The 27,004-nt window shown below is 40.3% G+C and overlaps 1 long non-coding RNA gene across 4 annotated transcripts; it reads left to right on the forward strand.

Annotated features, from left to right (window-relative positions):
- Positions 1-3,184: 3,184 nt before the first annotated feature.
- On the forward strand, positions 3,185-27,004 carry LOC138946966 (uncharacterized). Of its 4 annotated transcripts, none has more exons than XR_011449491.1 (6): positions 3,185-3,759; positions 4,207-4,311; positions 9,864-9,976; positions 14,363-14,429; positions 15,509-15,676; positions 21,544-27,004. It is a non-coding gene; the product is annotated as an uncharacterized lncRNA (long non-coding RNA). The 4 variants fall into 4 exon arrangements; XR_011449492.1 differs by having other exon boundaries at positions 9,864-9,972; XR_011449493.1 differs by lacking the exon at positions 14,363-14,429 and having other exon boundaries at positions 3,186-3,759.

Raw genomic sequence — 27,004 nt, forward strand, 5'->3', positions numbered from 1 at the left:
ACAAACGCACGCACAGACAGACAAAGTTACGATCGCATAGGCTACACTTACGTGAGCCAAAAAGTATCACAGGTAAAAGAAATATTAGCGAAAACTATTTTTTGGGTCAATCCATAATCGGTGTCCGCTCTCTTTAAAATTGCGCACTTTCTCCCGGTCGTCCGGCGAACTTCTCGATAACGCAACAATTCAAGTTATTGCAAACACAAAACAAGAGGCGAAGCCTTCAAGGCTCACGTAAGAAATAGACAAACAGTAACACAAACTCAATCACTCCGTCACACATACACACCCACACACACAGTAAGCTTAGGTGACGACTGTGCAAGAAAGAGAGACACTAGATCTAGATCTGTCTGTGTCTGCATGTAGCTATGGAACGCCAAAAGGCCCACAGTATCGAGACTGAGTCTCGATACTGGGAGTATCGAGACTTAAAGTCTCGATACTCCGAGTATCGAGACTCGTTCATTTCATTGGTCTTCCCTCGATACTGCGAGTATCGAGTATGGAAATGAACCAATCCGTGGTATCGAGTATGGTTGCTATGCCGCCCTAGTTCAGTATCGAGTGTCTACAAAACGATTGGTTAAATTCTGATCTCGAGTGTGAACAGCACCCTGGTGCGCCAAAAGGCCCACAGTATCGAGACTGAGTATCGATACTCAAAGTCTCGATACTCAAAGTCTCGATACTCCGAGTATCGAGACTCGTTCATTTCATTGGTCTTCCCTCGATACTGCGAGTATCGAGACTTTGAGTATCGATACTCTGTAATTTCATTGGTCGGACTCGAATTTCAAGAGTATCGCTACTGCGCATCTCGATACTGGTTGCTATGCGAATCGATCTGATCAAGAACGTAACAAGACAAGCGATTGGTTCAGTACTTGAACTCCTAAAGGAACTGGTAAATTAAAAAGTATAACCAGAAAACTGTTGTTTTTTTTACTGAATCATGGCGGACTGTGTTGTGCGATAAATGACTGAGAGACTCAGTGAAGTGTATTCAGTGTTATAGAATAAATTATGTTTGAGTTTTCGTTGCTGGTAAGTTAAAAAGTTAAACAAAAAAACAAGAATACAAACAAACACAGTTCAAGTTATTTTGTGGATGTGTTTTATGCGCCTGACACTGAAATGTCCCATAGATCTACTAAGTCTTGATGCGAGCCACCCCCCAAAAAATCTAATTTAGACTAAAAGTACTTTAGACTGATATCGTACAAGTGAAATGACGCTGTGTTTTCCCTTGAATGACTTTGTATGAGAGTGCATTCGAATCAGTTATTAACCTAAGACACAGATACTTTTAACTGATCGATAGCGGCACCGGCGTTCGCCGGCCGGGATGGCAGCGAAGCCTCAGTGATTTTTCGATCCTCCAGTTTAAAAAACCCAAACAATTACAGTTTTTGTCTTGCAGAGTGTGAAACTGTTGATTATTTGTGTAAACATCGGTCTATTTGCTGCATTTGCATTATCATTTATGCAAAATCTATACCATTTTCGGCTTTAGTCCCTGTGACAAAGGCTATACATACAGAAGTAATTGTGTATATATTGTTTTCAACAAGGCTAAGCTATTTACACAAGTAGGGAGAGTGGCTTTCTTTGTCCTCAAGCATAAATTAATGTGGGTACATACATTATCCAGCCTATTAACACAAGTGGGGAGAGGTTTTTGAATTTGTGCAGTCTGTTTGCAAATTTAGCCTGGAAAGTAAACAATACTATAAAATGAACAAAAAACCTATGTACAAGTTTCACAGTGCACGCACACACTCTGGCTCCCTCTCCCTACAAAAATGCTGACACTTGCGGCCAAGTGACGTAACACGTACTCTCCGTTTTCGAATGCTATTGACTGATCATTCAATTAACACTGATGAATTGTGGGATAAAATCAGTGTCAGTCAGCACAAATCTGCTTAAATATATTATGAACTAGAATGAATACCCGCTTCGCCGGGTAGCCGGCTTCGCCGGGAAGAAGTTAACTTGTCTCTTTAACTTGGCGGGAAAGCATTCCGTCTGGACAGTTTATTTTAGCAGAAGCCTGGCTGACGTCCCGGCAATAGTGACATTTATTCCCCCCTCTGCTTCTTTACCTCTGTAAACTTGTAGAGCTAGTTATTTTTCGATAATGACCCAGCAACCAAACAAATAACGAGCCAGCAACAGCCTGAATCCTCGATAGTGCAATGGGTTGAGAAGCTGTTCTGTTTTGGTACTACTTTTGCGACTGAAAAGTTCCGAACGCTCTATACGTACGAAGTATACATCTCTGGAGCAAACAATACAAACATACCGCGTTTAAATTAACAACTACAGGCCTGAACACATGAATCTCCATATAAAATCCATGAGTGTTGTTGTTTTCTGAATCTAGATCTGCCGTGCACAACCCGTTCATCACAAGCAAATTCCCAAGGCAAGTAACTCATACTCTAGCCGACAAGAGTAGTTCCCCTTCTTTTAACGCAGTTTCTTCGACAACACTGACTGCAATCCGACGGTCAGTTTTCAACAATATTTCATTTTATAAACAGATCACACGCAACCAAATGCACACACCTCATCAATTTAAACAACATAAAGCGGTTTCATACACTATTTTCCCCAGAAAACTGAACTTCATACAGTAATTAACGTTGGAACACGGGTGCAAAAGTTCGTCTGCTAGTCCCATTTGACGAAAGAACATTATCTCAAGCGATACTAAAACATAAACAGAACACACAATATCTGCCTTTACCGCCACAGCAGAATAAAAGCACATCTGTGTACTTGATTTTAGTCTAAAACAGGGAAACTGACAAGAAGTGTTAACACTGAGAATGGAATGATTTGCACGGAACTATACAACCGCGCATTAATCGATCGCCTGCGCAGGTTGACTGGTTGAGTGATTCGGATTCGATCAAACTTTCGCACAAAAACTCCTGTTTTTTGGGAATAACTGAAGAAAGGAGGAATAAAGAGGTTACACACCTCGTCTCAGTGATTATTAAAAATAATGGTCTCAGTTCGCGGTCATGAAAAAGCTCGCTGAAGCTCGCATTTTTCATGATCCGCTAACTTCGACCATTATTTTTAATAATCACTGAGACTCGGCATGTAACCTCTACGTAACACACGCACACACACACCGTGACACTGACACACACCCGGCCGGCACACTGGCACACACACACACACACACACACACACACACACACACACACACACACACGGCACTTTTTATTCAGCTTCAAGTTGAACAACACAAATAATTCAGAAAATGACGCCATGAAATCACGAATATCGGCTGAGCTCGAACGCTGATTGCTCACTTCACACTTGTGTAGATAGCCTGGCTTCGACGAACACGGTCTATGTTGCACAACTGCTTGTGTAAATAGCCAGTCCAACGACGTGAGTGACTTCCCTTTGGTAAGCTCATTATTTTGTGAAAGTAAACGTGCGACATCGATGACATTATATTAATTTCTCGACTGAAACTGAGGAGCTGAAGTCATTGCTGGCAGTAGAAAGCCCACTGTTTGTTTTTGACGGCCATGCTGTGAATGTATAGTGCGTTGAAATGAGCAAGTTCTTCGTGTTCACCTCCGACGAAAAGCCAACACAGATCCCGGCAAAGTACTGGCTGAACTGTTGTCTTTTGGACGCCAGCTACATGCAAACTGCGGATGTTCGCAAATGACGACCAGTATCACCATGGGAACATTTTGCTTGGAATTGTCAGTGACCAGAATGGTAAGTATTCATCATATTTCACAACGTAAGTATGCATAGCTTCTAAAGGCAACTGAATACGGTGTGCTGTTGGCAGTGGCCCTTGCCGATGGTGTCAGTGTCACAAGGTCAAGCCAAGGCATACATGTACAACTAGTAAAGTTCCACACACTTGTCACTGTATGCGTGTGAATGTGAATTAATTGTGATGTATGTGTTGCACTCTGTACAAGTATGTGTGTGTGTGACTGACTCATAATTCACAGGATCATTATAATCGAGGAAATAAAGTTTGATTATCTGTGTGAGTATTTTATGTTTTCCTGCTAATTTGACTCAGTTGTTTTAAGTTACTTTAAAATGTTTGTTTTTTCAATTGATGTAAATGAATCATTGATAGTGATACATGTATACATGCATCATGGTCAGCGCAATTCATATGGTTTTTTATTTATATTAAATGTACAGTTGTCCTGGACTTTTGATCCTGCTGTGATGATGATGTCACCTCCAGATGAACCAGAGCTGCTTCATCATTCATCAAAACAGCACAGCTGTCTGATTTTTCTTCAGGTACTTTTCCATTTTATCATTATAACTTATACATGATTGTGCAGGTCATTCATTGCTTTAAGTTTAACAAGAACATAACAGTATCACTAGGCCCAAAAAAAAAATAGGTGTGGTTACGGTAACATAGCCAAAAAAAATAGGGTAGGTAGGTAGGCAATCACTTTTTTTTTTTTTTAAACTTTTTTTTCTAATGTGTACAAATTAAACCTACCCTACTTTCCGGGTGACAAGGCGCTTTGTTATCTAAGACGCACCCCCTTCTTTTAAAAAAAAAATTGTAATCCAGTCACCCATTGGACGCAGGGGGCCAATAGGGCGCACCAAAATGACCCAGTTTTTGCCATGAGAGGTGGTTCCCCTGTCATATCTGAGAGAGGAAACACTTCCTGGATCGGGGTCAGTGACTGGTCAGTGACCAAAGGCATTGTGATAGCTGGGTGGCCTTGTTAAAAGACACGACCTTCTTCCCAGGGGTCAATGACCCAGTTTTTGCCATGAGAGGTGGTTCCCCTGTCATATCTGAGAGAGGAAACACTTCCTGCATCCGGGTCAGTGACCGGTCAGTGACCGAGTTTAACAGAGTGGAAATCTGTGTGTGCGGCCAGATCAAAGGCAGGGCAGTACCTAGTAGCTGAAACATGCATTATCACAAGTTGTTTGACTGGTACTCAAGCGGTCTCTTTGATTTTTTTCGTATTTCATACACGGATTAGGCGCTTGAAAGTACGGTACTTGACAGGGAAATAAGTGTGCGACACGGGCGCTTTCGCTTTCATTGCGTTTTTTGCACTGTTTTTTTTTTTTTTTTTTTTTTTATTTTTTTGACAAATGTAATAAAAAGTTATAGGATCGGCCCCTAAAAATAGGGTAGGTCGGGTTACCGTAACCACACCTATTTTTTTTTTAGGCCCTATCACTAAACTCTGAATTGATTGATAATGTTAATAATGCCTTAAAAGTTAAAATATGTTCCCAATACTATTGGTACCAGTGTGTTAAGGTAATTCCACAAAGGCAGTGATTCTGAGTGAAACTAGCTGAATTTGATGACTTTTGTCACTGTCAGTCTGTATTCACATTTCAATCTTGTGTTCTTTGTAAATTGTATCACTTTTCATTTATCTACAGCAAGTGTGTAATGAATCTTTATTCTGTACATGTATTTCCATTTATCCTACTGTATACGTGAGAGAGACACCCGTGAGATAATAATCGTTCAAATCACACATGTTTATATCATGTAAATGAGGTCATGTGACGTCAAGCAAGTCTGGCAGGGACCTGTTTTTCCACTGCTTATGATGCCAAAGTCACCGAGACAAACGTCATAATAGAAACAAAAATTGTGCTCGCTAATTACCCTCAATGAGTGACTTCCTTTGCTTTGACGTAATAGATTGCACGAGGCTTTAGAAGAGATCGAGGTTCAAAAACAAGCATCTTCAATTTAGCTGCCTCGACTGCAAGACATTTTCAGTCAAATACATGCAAGTACAGTATGTAGGATCAACAGAATACTACATGGCTTGCTGTGTCGTACCAGATTTACACTCGTTGCTTTTTTCAAATAGTGAACATCTCGCTTTCGCTCGCTGTTCAATATTTACAAAAACGAGTGTAAATCTGGTACGACACAGTAAGCCATGTAGTAACTAGTATTCTCTATTTAACCTAATGCTTTTGGGTTATCACCGGCTATTTGAATGAGAGCCATTTGTTAGCATATATATATATACTAGATGAATACCCGCTTCGCCGGGTACGGCTTCGCCGGGAAGAAGTCGAGCCGAATACCCGGCCGCGCCGGGGACTCGGCTTTGCCGGGTGTACGCCGGCTTTGCCGGCGCACCGCACGAAGGAAGGGAGATAAACGCGCAAAATACTGGAGAAGATAAGGAAGAGTAATACCCGGCTTCGCCGGGACAGTGACTTTCTAAAAATAGTATAACGGGAATATGGAATGAGCGTTGTCGACAGTGACCTTCTAAAAATAGAAACGGGAATATGGATTGACGCCACATGAAGGAAGGGAGATAAGCGCAAAACACTGGAGAAGATAAGGAAGAGTTACTGGGAATGGATCTGGGAAGATGAACAGAAAAATCAAAATCGGTTCAGCGCTGTGCGCTGAGAGCACGTGTTGAAAATTCTCATCGACCAGGTTGTGTCCGGGGTCTACCTGAATATGCCCACCAAATTTGAAGCAGATCCATCGAGAACTTTGGCCGTGCATCGCGAACACACACACACACACACACACACACACACACACACACACACACACAGACACTAGTCGTATATATATGACTAAGTGCCAAAAGGTGCTCACAGAACAGAAGACGACTTTGTTTTACAATAAAAATGTTTCTAAAAACGTGTGTCTGCTGAAAATTGGTGTGTGTGTGGATGAATGTGCGAAGAGATAGTGGACATAATTTCGTGTGTCTGACTTGAACGGTTTTGAAGTTATCTTTGTTTAAAGTCAAAAATAACGCCAAAACCGGCCATCTGAAAAAGGACATCGTGATACCTCGTGTTTTGAATATGCCACAGAAAAATAACAAGAAGCACAAATGAATTGCATTTAGTTTGATTGAATGCCTGAAACATCGCTTTACAGACGAGACCAAACGTCAAATCTAAATCTCGAGAGAATTTTTTTTTTTCGATAACCGAATTTTAAGGTGTCGCACGCAAGATGATTCGTCATCACGGCATACATTTTTCAATCGCAGATATTTACTAAATTTCTTTTTCAAAAACTCTGGAATTGATGTCGACACGTCAAGCGATAACGGTGTATCAAACTGCTGTCTTTCAAGTAATCCAGCAAAGACTGCAGAACTTTTGAACAGCATTTTTGAAAACGATTTGAAAATTTCGTCATATCTTGCGTGCGACAAAATGTTCGGTAATTAACGGTTATTTTCTTTTAAAAACAAAATTTACATGTACAAAGATCTACTTCATTTACGGAACCACGTGACACATTCTGTGTTCAAAATTTGTGAAGAAATCACGAACCACGATTGCGCTATCAAGTGTTGAAATTATGTCGTCAACATTTTTTCAGATCTTGCGTGCGACACCTTCTTGCGTTCAACATAAAATGTCACTACCTTATCGAGTTTAATGGGTAAAACTAACTATTTGTTGTCTTAGTTTAATCTTCTTAATTAAAAGCGTAATAAAACCGAACTTCTAAGATGAATTTTAATTGAGATTAGCGAAAGAGCGGGCACGCAAGTCGACCTTAAAGTAAAAGAATGATAACACGAGCGTTTGTCGTGTTGTCTTGCGTGCAACACATTGTCCAAAAAGGAAAATGTATATTTTTCTCAGACGTTTTTTAAGTTGAAACCTTGAAACTTCACACACATTTGGGGTTTAATCGCCCCCATGCATGGTAAAAGTCTTGTTGACCCTTGTCAGATTTCAAGGTCACGGCTGGGTCACATGTGGTTCAGAAAACGGATGAAACATATTTTTTCAGAGATTTTTGAAGCTAGAACCTTCAAACTTCAAACAACGCTTTTGCTTAATGATTGTTCAACATGGAGAATTCAAGGTTGATCCTTGAGAAATGTGAAGGTCATAGCAGGGTCTCGTGTGGGTAAAAAAAAAAACATAACCTTTTTCTCAGAGTTTTTCAAAGCAAGAACCTTGAAAGTTCACATTTTTGGGCTTAATAGCCCCCATACACGGTTAAAGTCTTGTTGACCTTTGTCGAATCTCAAGGTCACATGGGCAAATCAAAAACACGAAAATGCATCATTATCTCAGTTTTTTTTAAAGGGAGAGCCTTCAAACATCACACAACTCTCAACTCCGACTTAAAGAAGTTAAGGTAGATCCTTGTCACATGTCAAGGTCACAGAAAGGTCTCGTACGGGTAAAACAAACAAAACAAACAGATAATATTCATTTTTTCAGCTTTGTTGTTAGCTAGAATAGAGGCACATGCCACCATTCCATTCAACATGACTCATAGAAATGTATGATGTATGACGTAATTGCATTGTGTGTAATGACGCGGCTGCCTCTGTAGTTATTCCAGCCTTTGAAGAAATGGCGTTTTTCCTTGCTTGGACACATTTTTCCTTTTCTTGGATGTTTCAGGAGTTTGGGTGAGTTTGGTGTATATGGTTGAACACAATTTAAAATTTGCATAAAAGTGTATTAAAATAAACAGTGGTAGCCAGTCTCATCTGTTGTGTCGACAATTTAATCTCTTTTGTGTGACCTCAACTTGACCCCTCTGAATGCTCTCAATCATGGAAATTGACCACACTTTGATTATAACCAAACAACATCAAAACTTTGGAATGTGTGAAGTTTCAAAGGTGTTGCTTAAAAGGCGTTCGTGAAAATGACAATTGTATGTGTCTGACTTCAATGCGACCCCGCTGCGACCTTGACGTTTGATTTTATCAACCAGACTTTCATCATGTGTGAATGACTTCAAACACTATAAAACTAGTTGAAGAAATTGACAATTTTTCAAAGTTTAAGCCAGATGGCACTGCTGTGACCTTGAAATTTGACAAACATTAACCAGGCGGTCACCTTTTTTAGAAAATATCCTTAAAGGATCTTTAACCTTACTGTGACCTTGGAATTTGATGAGGTTTAATTTAACTTGCGTAGTGTGCCAAGTTTCAAGGCCCTAGCTTCAAAAACATATGAGAAAACCTCATTGAAAAATGTATATGTTTGACCTCAACGCGACCCTGCTGTGACCTTGACTTTTTCAACCAGACTTTAATCGTGTGTGAACATTATACACTAGAACTGTGTGTATTTTCAAAGCTCGTGCTATAAACGCGCTGAATAAATTGAAAATATTCCACATTTGGACCAGATGTGACCCCGCTGTGACCTTGAACTTTGACAAAGATTAACAAGCAGGTCACTTTTAATGAGGTTTTATAAAAATGCTGAAAGTATGTGAAGTATGTAAAGTCTAACTGATCTAGTATTAAAACATGTAAGACGTGACAACGACAATTTTCCAGTTTGCAAAGGAAATTTAACCTCGCTGTGACCTTGAAATTCAATGTTGTTTAGTGTGATGTGCACCATACCTGGAGGTCATTATACTTTGGTTGTGTGCCAAGTTTCAAAGCCCTAGCTTTAAAAACGTGCGAGATAACCTTAATGCTATGACTCAGTGCCGTTTTGAATGATATAACGAACAAAATTATCGTTATTTGTAAAATCATTTGGGTAAATTTATCTTTTCTTTTCGTAATTGGGTTCCAGCATCTGTTGTCTTAACAAAAATCACAATATCAGTCGTGTTTGTCAACTTTTATTTTTTAGCCCCTTTGTCCGCTTTTCGTGCGCACCTTTTGGCACTTAGTCATATAGATAGATGCAATTTTTCAATAAAATGTTTAAGTGCCATCCACAGCGTGTTTTTCTTTTGAATTCTATTACAGTGACAAGGCACTGAAATAAATTGTAAAGCGGTGTAACTTGTGTTTGTTGTCACAGGGATGTTTGTATTGTTTTGATATGTTTGGCAGCTGAAAATGACATTTATTTTGCAGTGCCGGTCAGTCTGCAGTGCTATTTGTTTCAAAGTTGACAGATGATCTGCAGACAGGGGTTTATATACTGAGCCAGTGAAGAATCAACATCATCCTTTGCTCTAAAAATGTAGGTAAGTTCTCTTAAGAAGTAGCTTATATGTGACCCTCCACCACGAAATGAGTCACATGTCACCTCGCGCGGTTCTGCGCTAGGCTTAAATATAAGTCCGGGGAGTGTCTGGTAACAGTGTGAGGGTCACCTTAGTCACAGGCTTATAACTCAAACAGTTTTCGCTCTTTTCTAAAACGGTTTTCACCTCTGGATAGAGCATAAAATAAAAAACTCTTTAGATAAATGTAAAAATATGAAAATCATGCAAAGGTGACATGCGACTCATTCCGTGGTGGAGGGTTACATGTATATAAATTATGTGTTTTTATTTTTTTCTATTAATTTAATTTTGATAATAATTTTTATATATTTAATTTTCAGAGCTTGTTTTTAATCCGAATATAACATATTTATATGTTTTTGGAATCAGCAAATGATGGAGAATAAGATAAACGTAAATTTGGATCGTTTTATAAAACTTTTTTTTTTTTTACAATTTTCAGATTTTTAATGACCAAAGTCATTAATTAATTTTTAAGCCACCACGTTGAAATGCAATACCGAAGTCCGGGCTTCGTCGAAGATTACTTGACCAAAATTTCAACCAATTTGGTTGAAAAATGAGGGCGTGACAGTGCCGCCTCAACTTTCACGAAAAGCCGGATATGACGTCATCAAAGACATTTATCAAAAAAAAAGAAAAAACGTTCGGGGATATCAATCCCAGGAACTCTCATGTAAAATTTCATAAAGATCGGTCCAGTAGTTTGGTCTGAATCGCTCTACACGCACGCACGCACGCACACACACACATACACACACACATAAACACACACACACACACACATACACCACGACCCTCGTTTCGATTCCCCCTCTATGTTAAAACATTTAGTCAAAACTTGACTAAATGTAAAAACCAGGATATCATCATGATGCCTCTTTACAAAAACCAGGTCTAGGAACTCTTCATCTAAAGTCAGTCAGTATTAACCCCCTCAACACAATCCTCATTTTGTCCCATAGTGATTTCTGCCGCCCAAGAACATGTGGTTCTTATCTCACAAGACGGATTTGTGTCTTCCATTGCGAAATTCAGATCTACCCCAACTACGTGCATTGATCTGAGCAATAAAATGTAGATGCAATGATCTGCAAACATCTCCTCAACACAATCTGCATCTTGTCCCATCGTGATTTCTGTCGGCAAAGAACATGTAGTTCTCAACTCACAAGACCGATTTGTCATCTTCTAGTGTGAAATTCAGATCTGCCCCAAGTACGTGCAATAAAATGTAGAATGGATAATCTGAAAAATATTTTCGCATGAACGCTGCCACGTTGTCATCAGTCCGATGTCTTTTATCCAGAGCAGGGATGAACACACTTTTTCATCTGTAGTTTGTTATGTTTATCGGCAGACTGCTTTCCATTACTTGGCTGTTTTAGATTGACTCGTAGGGTTCGTCAGCCAGGCAACAAGTGCTTGTTTACTGACACGTTCTCACGCACGACATGTCGTAAATGCAAGTTCTAATGATTGTTTTTACATTTAGTCAAGTTTTGACTAAATGTTTTAACATCGAGGGGGAATCGAAACGAGGGTCGTGGTGTATGTGTGTGTGTGCGTGCGTGTGTGCGTGCGTGCGTGCGTGTAGAGCGATTCAGACCAAACTACTGGACCGATCTTTATGAAATTTGACATGAGAGTTCCTGGGTATGATATCCCCATACGTTTTTTTCATTTTTTGGATAAATGTCTTTGATGACGTCATATCCGGCTTTTCGTGAAAGTTGAGGCGGCACTGTCACACTCTCATTTTTCAACCAAATTGGTTGAAATTTTGGTCAAGTAGTCTTCGACGAAGTCCGGACTTCGGTATTGCATTTCAGCTTGGTGGCTTAAAAATTAATTAATGACTTTGGTCATTAAAAATCTGAAAATTGTAAAAAAAATTATTTTTTTCTAAAACGATCCAAATTTACGTTCATCTTATTCTCCATCATTTGCTGATTCCAAAAACATATAAATATGTTATATTCGGATTAAAAACAAGCTCTGAAAATTAAATATATAAAAATTATTATCAAAATTAAATTTTTGAAATCAATTCAAAAACACTTTCATCTTATTCCTTGTCGGTTCCTGATTCCAAAAACATATAGATATGATATGTTTGGATTAAAAACACGCTCAGAAAGTTAAAACAAAGAGAGGTACAGAAAAGCGTGCTATCCTTCTCAGCGCAACTACTACCCCGCTCTTCCTGTCAATTTCACTGCCTTTGCCGTGCGCGGTGGACTGACGATGCTACGAGTATACGGTCTTGCTGCGTTGCATTGCGTTCAGTTTCATTCTGTGAGTTCGACAGCTACTTGACTAAATGTTGTATTTTCGCCTTACGCGACTTGTTTTTATTGCACTGATATATCGATAGAGAATGTCGATATTTGTAAACGTCTGCCATTTCCTAATGTTTGTTTCATTATTTTGCATACGGATATGGCTAATAAGTGGATAATCTGTTACGACACGAAACACGTTCTAAATCCGGGAAGGGAGGCTACTCCAACGTACTTTCCAAAGTGTACTCCAGCCTTAAATGTATGGCCAGTTGTGATTGTTTTTACTCTACACAAATTATTTGTGTTACCATCCGCATCCTGTGCACGGCCAGAATCTGATCTCAGACCACCGAGCTTTTACATACAACGAATCCATCCTTTTGTTTGAACACTTACAGCTTACAGCTAGGGAGAATCTTAGCTGCTCTTCATAAGTTCATGGATACAGGTCATTTGTTTTTTTTCGTTTTATTTTTCATTGTCTTAACTCTTATTCAGAGCTGACATTATTGTTGACTATAACTGTTATGGGAATGATGATAATGATGTTTGGGATTTCTGTTCAAGTTTGAGACTACATGACATTGACAGGGCATCACTCTACCATGTACGCTTACTGTCATATAACTGGGAGACCGGCACGGTTGGCCTAGTGGTAAGGCGTCCGCCCCGTGATCGGGAGGTCGTGGGTTCGAACCCCGGCCGGATCATACCTAAGACTTTAAAATTGGCAATCTAGTGGCTGCTCCGCCTGGCGTCTGGCATTATGGGGTTAGTGCTAGGACTGGTTGGTTTGGTGTCAGAATAATGTGACTGGGTGAGACATGAAGCCTGTGCTGCGACTTCTGTCTTGTGTGTGGCGCACGTTATATGTCAAAGCAGCACCGCCCTGATATGGTCCTTCGTGGTCGGCTGGGCGTTAAGCAAACAAACAAACAAAATATAACTGGGCCAACCAGACTAGAGAACTGCTACACCTGTGGTGTTAGGTCATTACTACATGCAGTATGTAAGAAATGTTAAGTCCTTTGTACTGGAAACTTGCATTCTCCCAGTAAGGTCATATATTGTACTACGTTGCAAGCCCCTGGAGCAATTTTTTTGATTAGTGCTTTTGTGAACAAGAAACAATTAACAAGTGGCTCTATCCCATCTCCCCCCTTTCCCCGTCGCGATATAACCTTGAACGGTTGAAAACGACGTTAAACACCAAAGAAAGAAAGAAAGAATTACTACATGCAGATAGCATAACCTGGGCACCCTCAGTGATATCAATTTTTGAAAACGTTAGAATTGCATAGTGATATATGTATCCTTTTTGAGTCACTTGAGAAAAAGTGACTCTATGTAATCGGTCAGTGTTAGTCTGTCCGGCCGGCCGGCCGTCCGTAGACACCACCTTAACGTTGGACTTTTCTCGGAAACTATCAAAGCGATCGGGCTCATATTTTGTTTAGTCGTGACCTCCAATGACCTCTACACTTTAACGATGGTTTCGTTGACCTTTGACCTTTTTCAAGGTCACAGGTCAGCGTCAAAGGAAAAATTAGACATTTTATATGTTTGACAAAGTTCATCGGATGTGATTGAAACTTTGTAGGATTATTCTTTACATCAAAGTATTTACATCTGTAGCCTTTTACGAACGTTATCAGAAAAACAAGGGAGATAACTAGCCTTTTCTGTTCGGCAACACACAACTTAACGTTGGGCTTTTCTCGGAAACTATAAAAGTGACCGGGCTCAAATTTTATGTGAACGTGACTCATTGTGTTGTGAATAGCAATTTCTTCCTGTCCATCTGATGCCTCATATAATATTCAGAACTGCGAAAGTGACTCGATCGAGCGTTTGCTCTTCTTGTTAAAAAATAAAAGTGAAGATCTCAACACACTTTGTCTTTCTAGTTTTCTCTATTGCATTGATTTGAGAGGAAAATCTGTGTCCTTAGAATTTTTCAACAAGAAAAGCAAATGCTCATTCGACTCGCCTTCGCCATACGTAAAATAAATCAGACAAAATATTGCTGTTTCATACTTTGTCTTATCTTACGTCATAGGTGAGAGAGCTAACAGTACCAATGCGATAGAGGTCCTTCAGGGCACATTGATTATCTTATTGCTCAGGTGAGTAAAAGAAAACATGTCTTAAGTTAAAAGGAGTAATCCACTAGTATTAGGATTCACTGTCAGTCGGTATGTCTGGCCGGACGAATGGCCGGCCGGCTGTGGACAAAAAGCTTAACGTTGAACATTGGGGATTGGGGGTGGCGGTCATAGGTAGTGAAATCCTCCTTTTAAGATTTTCAAAACCCTGAAAAAATCAGGTCTTACAATGGGGGTAAACTTACATAAGTTTATGACCAGAATATCTTAGAAAACAGGGTCTTGAAAATGTCAATAGGTAACATGCGCCTTGAGTCGCCTTGAGATACGTGCGCGATATAAATCCTCGTAAATAAATAAATAAATAAATAAATAAATGTCTTGGGGGGGCGTTGTTGAGTAAGTGATTTTGGTTGTTGGGTTGGTTGTTGGGTAAGTTACCGAAAAATAACTAGCCCTACTCATTTACAGAGAGAAAGAAGCAGAGGGGGGAATCATTTTTGGTAACTTAACCAACAACCAAAATTACTTACCCAACAATGGGCCTGAATCCTCGATAGCTCACAGGTTGATGAGCTAGCGATTGAAAGGTTCCGAACGCTCTAATGTACGAAATGTACATCTCTAGACGAAACAATACAAACATACTGCATTTAAACTAGCAACTACAGGCTTGAACACATTAATCTCCATATAAAATCGATGAGTTTGGTTGTTTTCTAAATTCAAATCTAACGATCAGTGCAGAGAAACTCGCTTTAGATCTCTTGCAAGTGCAAGCAAACTCCCAAGGCAAGTAACTCTCATACTCTGTGAAAGTGTCTGATTTTGCCATTTTTGGGCATTCTTATAACATTTTCAAGACTTTCCAATTGATAAAAACTGATGAAATTATTTGTACTATCACTCTGAAGGGTTTACTTTATGAAGGTATGGTGCTATTAGTAACTTGCTGCTTTTACAAAGAGAAATTATTTTTGGCACAGGCTCAGAGAACATTTATGTTACCTTGAAAATAATACTGCTGATTGTTTCTTGTTAATGTTTTATTTTTCTCCATTGTTTCTTGTTAATGTTTTATTTTTCTCCATCTTTTGTAGCTGCCTGGCATGCCGGTAATGCTGCTGATCCACACAAATGGAAGAGTCTCACTGAACAAAAGGAAGGAAGAGCCTATGCGCCAGGGGTTCAGTTGAGTTGTTGCTCTTCACAAACCTTTCACATGTCTGCACACATTCAAGGCTCATCAACCAGTAAGAATATATATGGTACGTGGTCGAGTCAGTGCTTTTTATTAATTTTAATATTATTGATTCAAACCCCCCAATCCTTCACACACCTTCTCTTGGATTTAAAGCAATTTGTTAAGTATTTTTACTTTCTGAATTTCATCTGTACTTGATGAAAGAACATTTTCTCTCACGTAACATTCAAAAAGAAAACTGAAGTTTGTACAGGGTAACCCCAAAAATGTAACCCATAAAAACAATTCTCATTGTAATAAATTCCACATCTGTCGATCACATATTAGTTCATATTTGGTGTATATTCACTTCAGCTTATGTATGACCTCTCAACAAAGTTGCCAGTTTGTAGGTAAAAGAATGGTAGCCTAAAAGAATCTGACTTTTGTGAGATTTCGGAAAACAAATCTTATTTTGGGGATTGGCTCAACATTACCAGGTTGAAAACTGAGCCTGAGCTATACTAACCGGTTTTAAGCCCTCCAGATTGTTAGTACCGTACTTTCCGGGTCATAAGGCGCGACTTTTTTCCTCGAGTTCGACCCCTGCGTCTTGTATAACGAAGCGTCTAATCCGTTTAAAAAGAAGGGGGTGCGTCTTAGATAACGAAGCGCCTTGTCACCCGGAAAGTACGGTACCTAGTAACCTCTAACCAACTCTAGACAATCAATGACTTGAATGCAGCCGTTACAATTAAGCAGGATCAGGGCATTTGCCTTAGAGGAATGAGTTCATGTCATTGATGAATTTTGCGCGCCATTGCGCAAGTGTAACCTTACAATGAAGGGGGTCATTAAAGTTCAGCAAAAATCTTTATACAGGGTGACCCCCAAAAAATGCAACCCTCAAAAATGTTAATAACTTCTACATCTGTTGACCGAATCACTTCATATTTGAGGGACATACATTTCAGCGTATGCATGACAGTTCCACAAAGTGAAAATTCTATAAATCAAATGGTTTGACTCTTGTGCAATTTAAAAAACAAGTTGCCAAATTCGGGGATTGACTCATTTGTACGAGGTTTGGCATTGAGCGGTAGCCGAACTTGCCCAATTTTTGCCCTCCAAATTGTTACCTTTGGGGTAATTCGTATAACATAGTATACCTTAATCAACATTAGACAATCAGTGACTTAGTTGCAGCAATTACAGGCAGGATCAGGGCATTTCCCATGGATGAAGTGTCACTTCACAACAAAGGGGTTACATTTTCCAGTCATTTTAGTTTGGCAAATATTTTTTATAGTTGTTGTGCATGCACTTTAGTTCGTCTATGACCATTCTACACATCTTTGAGTCTGTAGGTAAAATGGTACGACATGTACCTTTTCTCCAAAATGTGTTCCAAATTACACCTCCGAAATTGTCAATCAGACGACAGTTTTCTTGCTTGGGGAATGCCTTGAGTCTAGTTGTAACTGCTTTCTTCAGGTCACTGATGATCTAAGGGGTGTTTGTGTATACTCGGAAATTCAGATAATCCGAAAGGTTAAGGTCTGGAGGGTTCAGATTAGGTAAGTATTGCTGCCGCTCAATGTCAAACCTTGTTCTGTTGAGTCGATCGCCGAATTCGGTAACCTTTTTTGAAATTGCACAAACGTCAGACCATTTGATCTATATAATTGTCACTTTGTGGAAGGGTCATGCATAGGCTGATATTTATGTCTTCCAAATATAAAGTAATTCGGTCAACAGATGTAGAGTTATTAGCATTCTTTAATTTTAGGGTTGCATTTTTGGTAGTTGTGCATGAATTTAAATTTGTTCATGACCACTCCACAAAGTTTCCTGTCCGAAGGTAAAACAAATGTGTTCCGATTTAAATTATCCATCCTAAATTGTGAATGAAAAGCACTTTCATGTCTAGGGTTTGTCCTGAACCTAGCTATAACTGCTGTTTTTAGGTCACCAATGATCTGGGAAAGGGGGTGTGTGGGTTGTATACCTATAAAAGTGTCAATCAGCGGACTGCATAGCTGAAGTTAATGTACGTTAACCTTCACCAGATCATGCTTTGGACTACACAGTCCGGATTATGTGGGTCGTGTACGACCCATAATTTCCTAAGGATTCAACGTAAAAAGTATGTGTCATACACGACCCACGCCATCTGAATAGGGATAAACAACGTAAAACTCTGAAACTCCTCCTGCATTTACAGGCACTCCCTTCACACACTTTCAGCCCCCACTCTCACTGACCTGGAGAAAGTCCTCAAAAAAATGACCTTGAAAACCTGTGACCTTGACCCTCTTTCCACACAACTCTACTCTGACTGTCTTCCTGACCCCCTCCCTTCTATTCTCAAAATCATCAACACTTCTCTGCAAACAGGCACTGTCCCCAACTCCTTTAAGACTGCTATTGTCAAACCTCTACTCTACTGAAGAAACCATCGCTTGACCCAAACACTCTCAGCAACTACCGCCCTGTCTCAAACCTTTCCTTCATCTCCAAACTCCTGAAACAACTCGACCTCTCACCTTCTTTGCAACAATCTTCTCTCTCCGCTTCAATCTGCCTATCGTCCTCACCACTCCACCGAAACTGCCCTTCTCAAAATCAGGCATGGGAATTGAAAATTGTAAAAAAGGCGGAAAATTTATAACTGAAGACGCGAAGCGTCAAGTCGACGGCGCGAAGCGCCTAGCCTTACTAGGGGGGTCCGGGGGCATGCCCCCCCGGAAATTTTTTTTCTCCAAAGAACCCAGATGGTGCAATCTGGTGTCATCTGAGCTCCAAGTTTGCCATTAAATTCTGTTTTTAGAATCAGAGTTTTTAGTACAAAAATGTACCAAATTTTGCTTACATGTATTATATATGGTTTAAATTTGTAAAAAAATGTATCTGTTGAGACAAACAGGAAAATGTAACTTGTAACACAATCTGTGCAATCTGGTTTACTTTCAAACATAATAGTTCAATAACTGAGGCGGGCGGTAGCAGTGCGTGAACAAAGTACGGAAAGTTTTCGCGGGCTTTTGCGCAAAGGCCAAAGTAACCGGTGCTTTTTTTGTGTGCCTCCCCCCTTTATTTTTTCGGCGGACACTTTTGCATTTTCGGCGGAACAAAAAAAAAATTCGGCGGAAATCCGCCATTCGGCGGACAATTCCCATGCCTGCAAAATCACTAATGATCTTCTCCTTGCCACTGACCAAGCTGAAATCTCTGCCGTCGCCCTACTTGATCTATCAGCGGCCTTTGACACAGTCGACCACAACATCCTCCTTCAACGCCTTCAGCACACCTTTGGTATCCATAGCACAGCTCCTTCTTGGTTCTCTTCTTATCTCACCGACCGCTACCAGACTGTTTCGATTGACAAACTGAAATCTGACCCCATCAGGCTTGAGTGCGGAGTCCCTCGGGGCTCAGTCCTTGGGCCTGTACTATTTACTCTCTACACTCAACCTCTTGACCACATCTTTGACCGACACAACGTTCTCCACCACTCTTTTGCCGACGACTCTCAACTTTACAACAGCTCTTCCCCTGACCAGTCTGAATATCTTCTTTCCTCTATCTCTGACACTATATCACTGACGTGCAGAATTGGATGACAGAAAACAAACTTCAGCTCAATAGCAACAAAACTGAAGCCATTCTAATAGGCACTACATCCAAACTCTCCAAAGCCACGTACTCTCTTCAACTCTCTGACTCTTCTGTCCCGCTGTCTTTTGCTGTCAAAAATATCGGAGTCACTCTAGACAACACCCTTTCCATGAAACAACACATCTCTTCTGTCTCTCGCACCTGCTACTTCCAACTCTGCCGCATCACCACTATCCGCAAGTACCTCACCACAGATGCTACCGCCAAACTGGTCACTTCCACCATTCTCTCACGTCTTGACTATTGTAACTCTCTCTTGACTGGTCTTACCTCTTCTTCTATCTCTCGTCTCCAACGCATTCAAAATAGCTCTGCCCGTCTTGTCTTACGAAAGAAAAAGAGAGACCATATCACCCCCCTCCTAAATCAGCTCCACTGGTTGCCCGTTCCTGCCCGTATCACATACAAAATCAACACTCTCACCTACAAATGCCTCCATGGTCTCGCCCCTGCCTATCTCTCCGACTCTCTCTCTCTATATGTCCCTTCACGAGCACTCAGATCATCTGCCGACTCCCTTAAGCTCAACATCCCCCACACCAAACTCAAAACAGCAGGTCAATGCTCATTTTCTTTCCAAGCACCTAGCCAATGGAACACACTACCTCTCCCCCTCCGTCAACAACAGTCCCTCGAATCATTCAAATCTGCACTCAAGACATTCCTTTTTTCCAAATAATCCATGCATTCTACACTGCCCACCCCCATCCCACCCTGAATAACTGTACATATTTAATGGTTGATGGTGTGTGTGTGTTAATGACTTTAAGTCTCCGTGTGTGTGAATGAGTGTATGTGCGCCTTCGGTCGCCTGTTGGTGAGACATGTGCGCGTTACAAATATTCGTATTATTATTATTATTATATGAGTGTGCATGAGTTGTTAATGCGAAAGAATGTGTATGAGTGCGCCTTGAGTCGCCTTGTGGTGAGATATGTGCGCGTTATAAATTCTCGTATTATTATTATTAAAATTCCTTACCATATGGGTCGTCCACGACCAACATCATCCGGACTGTGTAGTTCAAATTGCGTCATCGTTTATTTGTTTGTTTAGATTAGAAAGATAGTCTTTCAAAAGTTGGGCAATGGGAAGGTCGCATGGTGATTGGAGATTACATGAAATCTCAATTAAAGGCTGCCATACTCGTAGCGTTCATTAATTAATTCATATTGTTTACATGTGCCAATAATGTTATAAAACTGTATCTAAGGGGATATAATAACGATTGGCTGTAGCTTTCAAACACAGAAAAAATTATTTCAGTATTGCAAAGTGGTGTTGATAGTGTCAAATGTAAACAGAACAGTCTCAAATGCCATCTTTGGTTTACGAAACGTCACGAAGTGAGGTCAACGGTCTAAAAGTAGCCCAAGTCTTGGAGAACTGTTGCTAAACAATGCAATAAATAGTTATTTCTCGTAATTGGTGAGGACTTCAAACCTAAAACTTTGCAGGAAGCTTAATTTATACAACCCCGCAACAATGGGAAAAGCCCTGGATGTAATTAAACTAATCAAATAGGACTATGTCAGCCTTTAAAAACTCCAAATAGTTTCAGAGATATAAATACGATTTTGTGAGGCTCTGGGTCGTCCACGACCCACGAAGCAGGGTGAAGGTTAGTATGAAGTAATTTGGTCAAAAGATGCAGAAGTTATTAGCAATTTCAAGACAAAAAGCACAGACAGAAAGAAATCAAATGCACTTTTAACATAGCATCGAATGTAAAAAGAGATAAAATAAAAAAGACGACAATTTTGTCAGTACATTTTTTTCTCTCCATCCAAATAAAACAAAAATAATGTCACTGTGGAAAGAAGTGCAGATGATTACCATAACTGAACAAATGAGAAAGCAGTTAAAGATCTCCGGGGCAGAACAAAAAATAGCATACATCCCATCCAGAGAAGTGTTAGAACTGAACAAAACATTGCATAAGCCAACTTCAGCCAGATACAAAAACAATAAGTAAAGACGAAAACGCCTGATAAGAATTAACTTTTAAACCTTTAAATTTATCAAAAAAAGTATTGAAACAATTGCCTATGATTACAAACAAGTTTCATATGATCATTAAAAAAATTCACAGGAAATTTAAATACTGTATCAATGTGTAGGTTATCAAGTGCTATATCTGAAAACCATGTTCGATTTGTGTAATGTCTTCCTTTGACAATGGCAGACAGCACTCTTTGCCCTTGGTTGCAAAATAAGATTTCACTGATTTTACTGAAACAAATTTGTGATTTTTGTGATCTTTTTGTTCTTCAGGAATCCAAGGCGCTGGTATTGGATGACAGCCTCCTCTCAGTTTCAAACACCCAGAAAAGATGTGCCCTGAAAGAAGAAGAGGAGTGAGAGTACACCAGCACATTGCACACGTACATGAGCTGCTGAAAGGGAAAGACACTTTATTTTGTGGATGTATGGCTGCTCGCCTATAGCGTAGTTGAGAATGTACACAACCAGATATATTCCCAACCCTTCGGTTGGGTAAACTCACTTCCCCGCTGGATATAATTATTACAATTATTACTTGTTGGAATTTTGGATTTAAGCTGAGATCTCTCTATGACTATGGGGGGGGGGGGGGGGGGGGAGGAGGTTAAGTAACTGAGAATGTCGCAACAGGATCTAACCACTTCATCATTGAACCAGTTGTAAAATAATCAAAAAGTTGTTGGATTTATATTTATCATGGTTTCCTGGAGCAACCCTTTATTCCTCTGTCCATGTGCTGCGCTGCTCACAAGTAAATGTAACAATTTCTTCTGCAGCTGTCTCTTCGTTCGTGTTACTGCGAAGAGTTGTGGACAAATTTAGTTAAATATCTTCTCATTTACGTGTTACTGCGAAGAGTTGTGGACAAATTTAGTTAAATATCTTCTCATTTACGTGTTACTGCGAAGAGTTGTGGACAAATTTAGTTAAATATCTTCTCATTTACTTTTTGGAATTAGAGCAATCATATGACACCAATCCTAAGCATTATAATCATGAGGGCGGATACACAAGCACTGTGCAGAATACCATGAAATGTGTTTGTGAAATAACAGCTAGGAATTACAAAGGTCATTTTTGTAGTGCATACAAGTTACAACGGAATTTTAATAAGAGAATAATCTGTCACTTTCCTCAATGCATGTACACTCTTCAAAAAAAGTTAAGGATCGGTTGAAAAAACTGATCTAATTATAAAACATTGTCAAAAAATTAAACATCGACATAATAATTAAAAGATTAATGTGTTTGAATTAACAAATGAACAATGAGTCTTGACTTACAATTTTGTTTGGCAGGCAGAGTTATTTCCCTTTGTGGGACTTCTCAAAAGCTGCATTTTGGAAGAAAAGGGGTGTTTTGTATAGCTCCATGAAATTTGAGGAACGCATGCCAGGGCAAAAGGTTGTGATGCACGTGCTACAACAGGGTCCTGGCTATGAACATCGCTCACCAGCTTGTGTTTAAAGGTTGACACGCTGACACAATTATGCACAGTAGCAACATGCCCCCACGAAGAAAACTGAGCGATTTGGATAGAGGAAGGGCAATAGGATGGCTACAAGACGGTGTTGCTGCCAGGCAAGTGGCTCAGAGGCTTGCAGTGGCTCCCTCTGTCATCATCAGACTAAAACAGAGATTCCACGCAACTGGAAGAGTGCAGGAGCGACAACGTTCTGGTCGGCCCAGATCGAGACACCACACAAAGAGAGGATCGCTTCATTCAGAGGCAGGCCATGCAACAAAGAATGGCTACGGCAAACAACATTAGGCAACGCCTACAAGCTACCACCAACACTGTTGTTAGTGGGGCGGGGATGTAGCTCTGTCGGTAGCGCGCTGGATTTGTATCCAGTTGGCCGCTGTCAGCATGTGTTCGTCCCCACGTTCGGCGAGAGATTCATTTCTCAGAGTCAACTTTGTATGCAGACTCTCCTCGGTGTCCGAACACCCCCGTGTGTACACGCAAGCACAAGACCAAGTGCGCACGAAAAAGATCCTGTAATCCATGTCAGAGTTCGGTGGGTTATAGAAACACAAAAATACCAAGCATGCTTCCTCTGAAAGCGGCGTATGGCTGCCTAAATGGCGGGGTAAAAACGGTCATGCACGTAAAAGCCGTGGGAGTTTCAGCCCATAAACGGAAAAAAAAACAAGAAAAAAAAACTGTTGTTAGTGGTCAGACGATCCGAAACCGCTTACACAACTTTGGCTTGGGTGCAAGGAGTCCAGTCCGAGGAACAACCCTGACTGCTAATCATAGACCAGCTCGCTGAGCCTTGTGCACTCAACATGTGAGGTGGCAACGTCAGCAGTGGGCTCAGGTGTTGTGTACAGATGAGTCCCGCTTTTGCTTGGAACCTGCTGATGGTCGCATCCGAGTGTGGAGGCGTCGCGGAGAGCGCTTTTCAGAAGGCGCTGTTCTGGAACGACAGCGTTTTGGCGGAGGCTCTGTGATGGTCTGGGGAGGGATCAGCACACGTCTAAGGACACCTCTGTACCATGTAGTGGGCAACTTGACCGGTGTCCGCTACCAGAATGAGATCCTGCAACCCCTAGTCGTTCCAGTCCTCCAAGCGATCGGCCCTCTTGCGATTCTTCAGGATGACAACGCACCTCCCCATCGCTCTGCAGCAGTAAACACCTTCATCTAGCAGGCCAGGGTCAACAGGATGCTGTGGCCAGCCAACAGCCCGGACCTGAACCCCATAGAGCACATGTGGAACGAACTTTGTCGTCGGGTACAGCAACATCACCCTCCTCCTGCCAATCTGGGTCAACTGCTGCAATGGCTCCAGCAGGAGTGGAATGGAGTTCCCAGAGCATTCATATGCAACCTGATCCACTCCATGCGCCAACGATGTGTTGAATGCCTGACACACAACGGAGGGCACACTGATTCACATTGTTGTACCACTCTAGCTAAATTGTGGCGGCCGCGTTCGATCTTTGCTTTGTTTGTCATTACTCCTTGATTGTTCAATTATATAATTTTTAAAAAAAGAAAGAATTCGGTCTTGTCTGTTTTGTGTGGTGTGCTTGTCAAAAAGTGATCCTTAACTTTTTTTGAAGAGTGTATATGTAAATCTATTAGATAATGTATTGCAGTGATCAAAAAGATGCGTGTGGGTGTTGTCTCCCCTTATTGGAAAGAATTTGCTCACTTAGGCGTGGCTGGTTAAGACACTGAAAATGCCTTGTAGTGATAGTGGTCCTTTTTACATTTAGTCAAGTTATGACTAAATGTTTTAACATTGAGGGGTGAATCGAGACGAGGGTCGTGGTGTATGTGTGTGTGCGTGCGTGTAGAGCGATTCAGACCAAACTACTGGACCGATCTTTATGAAATTTGACATGAGAGTTCCTGGGTATGATATCCCCATACGTTTTTTTCATTTTTTTGATAAATGTCTTTGATGACGTCATATCCGGCTTTTCGTGAAAGTTGAGGCGGCACTGTCACGCCCTCATTTTTTAACCAAATTGGTTGAAATTTTGGTAAAGTAATCTTCGACGAAGCCCGGACTTCGGTATTGCATTTCAGCTTGGTGGCTTAAAATTTAATAAATGACTTTGGTCATTAAAAATCTGAAAATTGTAAAAAAAAAAAAAAAATAATTTTTTATAAAACTATCCAAATTTACGTTCATCTTATTCTCCATCATTTGCTGATTCCAAAAACATATACATATGTTATATTTGGATTAAAAACAAGCTCTGAAAATTAAATATATAAAAATTATTATCAAAAATTTTTTTTCGAAATCAATTTAAAAACACTTTCATCTTATTCCTTGTCGGTTCCTGATTCCAAAAACATATAGATATGATATGTTTGGATTCAAAACACGCTCAGAAAGTTAAAACGAAGAGAGGTACAGAAAAGCGTGCTATCCTTCTCAGCGCAACTACTACCCCGCTCTTCTTGTCAATTTCACTGCCTTCGCCATGAGCGGTGGACTGACGATGCTACGGTCTTGCTGAAACATTGCATTGCGTTCAGTTTCATTCTGTGAGTTCGACAGCTACTTGACTAAGTGTTGTATTTTCGCCTTACGCGACTTGTTTTTTTATATAAAAGAATCTGTCACAGGATAGTCTTACAGAGAGAGTACAGCTTTATTGATCTTGTGAAGTTTGAAGGTACAAATTAGGAGATAATAAACTGAAGGAGCAATGATACACAGGGGATAACTTGTCCAAAGCGAATAGGGCAGCAGAATGCAGGGAGAGAATACAAATATGAACCTTAGAAACATTCCAACAGTAATTGGACACTCCATTCAAACACAAACATTCTCAGAAATAGTGAAACATAAATGTTTGTGGATACATGTTCTTTTTGAACCAAGTTACGCACAGGAAGAGCATGCTTGATCCATTATTGGATTGGTCAAAACTGTGTACATTTGGTCAGAAGTAGGTGTCTGTCAAAGTCTCAGTGTTGTATTTACATTGATTTAAATGATTTATATTAAATGGTTAATTGACGAGCGCAGTGGCCTAGTGGATAAGCCATCGGCCTCCTATATAGTCCTATACGGAAGGTCACAGTTACGAATCCAAGCTCCCGCTCCTGGTGGGTGGAGGCTGGAGATTTTTGTTTTTATCTCCCAGGTCAACTTATGTGCAGACCTGCTTGTGCCTTATTCCCCTGTGTGTGTCCATCCAAAACAACAAGCACAAGAACAAGTGCGCATGGAAAAAATCCTGTAATCCATATTAGAGTTTGGTGGGTTATAGAAACATGAAAATAACCAGCATGCCTCCCCCAAAAGCGGCAAATGGCTGCCTGAATGGTGGGGTCAAAACGGTCGTACATGTAAAAACCCACTTGTGCAAAAGCATGAGTGAACATGGGAGTTTCTGTCCATGAACGAAGAAGAAGAAGATGAAATGGTTATTTGATCACACTGCAGATGGTTTGTGTTTCGAAGTCATAGATCAATACTATGCCTGGGCTTCATTTGTTCTGAGGGCTAAAGACATATATTTGGTGGTTGACCTTTTACCTTTATAGTACTGAGGGTTATACAGACATTGTTATTGATTTAGTGGTTGACCCTTTACCCTTTCCTCTTACTCACAAAAAATGTGGGCAATCAAAATTTGAGAATGTGATTTCCTAATTTGTCTAATCTCAGGGCCACCAAGCTGTGTATAAATACAGCTTTTTGATTTGTTCCACTTTCAAGGGGCCGGGGGCGCAACTTCAAACAATCACTCGGAGAATTAATTTGAGGGTGCTATCTACAACCTGCTAGCTCTCAAAGCCAATAAGGCAAGAATATATCTTGGGAACAGTCTCAGTAGAGAAAAATTAAAATTCACAGGGACAAGCTGCTGTTCCTGCCAGTAGACATAATTATACAGTCTCATATAATTTTTAACTGTGTTCGTTTTGTACCAATGGTTTCCATAGGTTTTACATATCCATTTCCATATCCATAGAATATCTTATTTATACCCTCTTGATTATATGGGGGATATTGCAGCTAAAGAACCTGCTGCAAGAATCAACCCCAACTTATAATCAACCCCCAGACACTCTTTTTCTTCTTCTTCTTCTTCGTTCTTGGGCTTAGACTCCCACGTTCTCTCATGTTTTTAGCACGAGTGGGTTTTTACCTGTATGACTATTTTTACCCCGCCATTCAGGCAACATAAAGCCCTTTGCTACTTACCATTGACTGAAGACAAATCGTCTGCAAATTGATCAACTGATTAGTGT

Source organism: Littorina saxatilis, linkage group LG14, assembly GCF_037325665.1.
Source record: "Littorina saxatilis isolate snail1 linkage group LG14, US_GU_Lsax_2.0, whole genome shotgun sequence".
In the NCBI taxonomy this organism is placed as follows: domain Eukaryota; kingdom Metazoa; phylum Mollusca; class Gastropoda; order Littorinimorpha; family Littorinidae; genus Littorina; species Littorina saxatilis.